Genomic DNA, 4,782 nt, shown 5'->3' on the forward strand with positions numbered 1-4,782 from the left:
TTTTGTTATACATATTTAAAAAGGCCATATTTCATATCCTCAGTAAAACAGGCAATTGCAAAGAATTGCATTGATACAAAACACCTTCTTGAAATCTAATCAGAAACAAAAACCACTGAAAATCGAAAGCGATCTTTGACTTCATATTTCTCTTAGAAGGGTTATATGGTTGAATTTTTGTAATTTGTTGAAATTTTAAAACACCCCGGGTGCGGAAATTTCTCGCTACATTGAAGACCTGTTGGTGACCTTCTGCCTGTGTTGTTTCAATGGTCGGGTTGTTGTCTCTTTGACACATTCCCCATTTCCATTCTCAATTTTATTATTAAAAAAAATATGTTGAAAATGATTATTCGGTATAGCTGTTTATATTTTTTGGACTTAGGACTTATTGTTTATACCGAATTTTATATAAATGTCACCGTTCGATGTGAATACAAGCAGCGCTAAGCTATACATATATTGCCGATCCCTGAATTTTGTAACCTATTGAATGATGACAAATAAAAAAATGAAACATTTTCAATGCTTACATATTTTTAATTTTATATAACTTTAATTTATTATCGTTAAACAATACTAAAACCACTCCAAAGAAGATGAGCAACATATAAAATGTGACTAATTTTAAAATTAGCTAAAATTTTTCTCTCCCAAATATGTTTACCTACATTAACCGTAAGTTCATTCAGAAAAGACACACAAAGGGAGATAACTCCATAAAAATTCATAGTATACACAGTAAACACAACAACTTATACAATACACTTATCATATGCGTTAAACAACTTTGTCATGTTTTCTTACGTTAATCATGATTCAAGAAGACTTTTCCTTTCTTTGGAGCAATAATATACTAATAATAAGTGATTGGAAGAGAAATATATATAAAAAAACGAGAAGCCAATGATACCAGTATGACCAGAAGGTCTTTCAAAATCATAAGTCGAAATATTAGGATTACATTTCTGTGTGATTCGTTTTTTTGTATCAGCTGACAAAAGGAAAAGCCTTGGAAGAAACAACCAAAAACAGCTATCATGTCTTTTTCAAGTAACTTATTTGTGACTTGCTACACGTGATCTGTGTTGATTGCTTGTGTTACGTGCCAGTATTGTGATATCAAGTTACAAAATTAGTTAGTTTGCGATCAACAATAACTGAAAGAAATATTAGCTGCCGGTAATACGCTATAGACTCGTATTGAATAAAAATAAACACCTGGCCAAACTAGGTAAAGTATGTATCCATGAATTGGAACGAAAATAAAATTTCGATAAAATTAAAATTAGACTAAACTTGTTTAAAATGTAAAATGAAGAATGGATTTAAAGCGGTGATATTGCATATCGTTTTGTTGAAAACTTCTTTATACTAATTTGAATGTGTGTTTGGTTTTTTAGTCAATTGCATTGTAAATTATGTATTTTTGTAAAATAGGATTTTTAAAATATATATGATAAATCGATCACAATAATTGTCACATTACCGATCATGTCTGTTTCTAAATAAACATGAAATAACAGAATGAAAGTTTATTATTTGTACCCATATATATTTACCAAAGCATGTTAATAAGTTGTTTAACAGTATCGATCAAAACATGAAAATCAGATTCGAATGATGTTATCTTGTTCTGTTGTTCTTCAAATTAACACGTGGTTCATTGTTTCTTGATGACTTTTACATTACATGATTTTGTATTATTAAATTTGTCAACCTCAAAACATCATAATTAATGTAATACATCATACAGATCAAACATTAAGTTTATCTAAAATTACAAAAATGGATACCATACAAGTCTGTTTTCCATCATGATTTTAAGTTATGGGTATATATACCGTTACTAGTAGACCAATCACAGTACTCTTGGCCTTTGATTCACCAAGGTTTACATCAAGTCACTGGACGTAGCCATCAACATGGGACTTCCAACTCTTCTTCTTGTGTTTGTCATTGCTGTCTTACCATTCATCCAATGTACCACACCTGAATATTTTGAACAACAACCATGGGGAATGGGCGGTGACCAAATCGGAAGTGGTATTTATCCTACAGCTGGACAAGGTCAAGGTCTTAATCCAATCTACGGCTCAAGCTCAGGTTTGTACCATTTTCAGTTTAATGTTTCGTCGTTTTAACTAAAATTGATACTTATAATAAAATCAAGTCTATCTTTAGAAATACTTATGCATATTGAAGCATTACTGATAACAATTTTAAAATCGCACAAAAACAGGTAGTGATTTTAAAATACACCTGGAAAAAAGTATTGCAACACATCTATTGTTTTCAATGGAAGTGTTGGAATACTTTTTACCAGGTATATTTAATATATAATTAGTCGATAATGTCATTAACAATTGAAATTCAATGAATTATTTCGATTCTAATAGGACGAAGATGGTAATTTGAAAACTGAAGGTCAGCTTAGTTTTCAGTCTGTATGTCTGTTATTCGTGTATTTTTGTGTAAATCATAACAAAGGTGGATAACAAATGATTAGGAATCAGCGAAAATATTATAAAAAATTACAAATCAAACATTCATTTTTTCCAAAGTTTAAAAATAGTTTTTGTCTGCATGTCTTCTGCTGAAGTATATGATAAAAATAACATAACGTTTCTTTCGGCTCTCGGGCTGATATCATGACCTAGGACTGATAAGTGGTCCGACATGAAAAATGCTGTCTTAAAATCTATATATATTATCTGGAAAAGCATTGCCTTATTTCATATGGTTGTTTATCTCTTTTTAAATGATTCCTTTTCTGTACAGGACGAATATGGTGTACTTGCCGTCGGCGATGTCGTTATAGGGAATGGAGTGTGAGATACTCTTGTATACTGCCATTCTACCCCAGATACTGGAGATCATGTTGTAAATATTTGAGAAATTATCAAACATCATCATTGTACGGTGGTTATGCTGGTTCAACTTACCCTCAAACATACCCTGGAAGTACGTACCCCAGAATTTACCCTGGATCTACATACCCACCAACTTACGCTGGATCTATGTACCCTCAAATGAGTTACCCTACATATCCTGGAATTGGAGCAGGTAGCTTACCACCAAAAGGTGTCTAAAAATATAAGGTAAGAAGTATTTATAATAGTTTCGGTGGTTGGCAAAGAAGTAATGATCTGTGCTATTTCTGGTTGTCAACTTGTTTGCAAAGCATAACATTTAGCCAGACATAAATCCTAAACTAACGTGCTCTCTTGTCAAAGTCAGGAGCATTTACGTTTTGTCGTTTGTTTTATATTTTATATCTGATTCCCTGTTTGTTTACTGATTTTTCATAAAGCATACCATGTGTTTTCAAGTCTGAATTTGAAATGTGTCTTGCAGTGGGTTTTTCTTTATGTTAAATGCCGTGCAATGGCACATAGTTTATATTTGTATTGACATGAATTGAATAAACTTAATCGAGGAATACTTATCCTTTTAAAGCAATTTCAATTGATTAAAGCATAAAATTGAGAATGGAAATGGGGAATAACATATATGACCATGCATTTTGTATGCAAAAATGTAAACCTGGAATCATCTATATATAATAACAGACAGTATTGTCACATTCTTATTATTTATTTTTTTTTATCTTTTTCTGTAACATTGTTTTGATTGGTACATGTGAATTGGTATGCCTACAAATTTGCCTTATTTTATCTTACTTATGACTGAAAAGAAGTCGGATTCTTCAAATTTGGGGTTTTCCATTGTGACATCACATACCTTTCTGTATAGTCATCTTAACGCATTCAATTTAGTAAAAGTTTTTCATTTAAATCAATAAAAAATAAACTTTTTTAACATATTGATTTGAGCATAAAATGTTATTATTTTTTATTGTAGACAAATAGACAGAAACCAGACATAGAAAGAACAGAAGAAAATATAACTTATATAAAACGAATTAAATATTCTGCATTTGAAATCATTTGTTTTTATCTTTTCGTTGAAGATTTTTAAGATGACATTTTGTTTGTTTTGTTATCTGCGGCTGTCATCTCTTTCTTTCTTTTAGATACTCGCTTATTGTCAAAATGTAGAAATGAATAAATAACGTTGTTCACATATGTCGATAATTGGTTTCTCTATTGATTGTTAAAGATTAAAAAAGAACGAAAGAATACATTTTCTGAAGACACGGCCGCATATGTGTGCATCACGTAAAATCAAATGTTTTTTTTTTCATTTAGACTAGTGATGTCAAAAGGATTATTTTCTAGTACAGTACAAAAGGGAAACGCAAAATATATCACTGATAAACATTATTTGGAATGAATGAAGGGATTAGAAGTATAACACTGTTCAAGGTCATACATCAATTAAAATGAAAAATATCATGGTCAAATTCAAACTTGAAAAATCACATCAACTTAAAGAAAAACAATCCAAATACCTGAAAAGTGAAACACTAAACTGCTACAAAACAAATGCCATTCAAAGAAAGTAATCAGAAACAATCACTGTGAAATGAGAGCCGTCCATTATGAAGCAAGTACTACCAGATTATAACTTTTTTTAATAGTTTTAGTTACCATCCGTGCCGATATATATCTCATCGATCCATGCAATTTTGAAATCTGTTGATCGTAGAAAAATCTTAAAAAAGCATATTTCAATGCTTATATTTTCATAATCGTAAAAAAAAAACCAGAACCACCCTCCGATATATTTTTGTCCTTTTCAAATACAATATTAGATTTTTATACTTTTAAGAGCTTTCAATCATTTTATCCTTATAGACATAATATTTATAATTTTCTA

At 30.4% G+C, this 4,782-nt stretch overlaps 1 long non-coding RNA gene across 1 annotated transcript; it reads left to right on the forward strand.

Annotated features, from left to right (window-relative positions):
• Nucleotides 1-1,863: 1,863 nt before the first annotated feature.
• Nucleotides 1,864-3,940, forward strand: LOC143051433 (uncharacterized). The gene is made up of 3 exons (XR_012970769.1): nucleotides 1,864-2,106; nucleotides 2,782-3,101; nucleotides 3,865-3,940. It is a non-coding gene; the product is annotated as an uncharacterized LOC143051433 (long non-coding RNA).
• The last annotated feature ends 842 nt before the right edge of the window (nucleotides 3,941-4,782 follow it).

This window comes from Mytilus galloprovincialis, chromosome 11 (genome assembly GCF_965363235.1).
Source record: "Mytilus galloprovincialis chromosome 11, xbMytGall1.hap1.1, whole genome shotgun sequence".
NCBI lineage: Eukaryota > Metazoa > Mollusca > Bivalvia > Mytilida > Mytilidae > Mytilus > Mytilus galloprovincialis.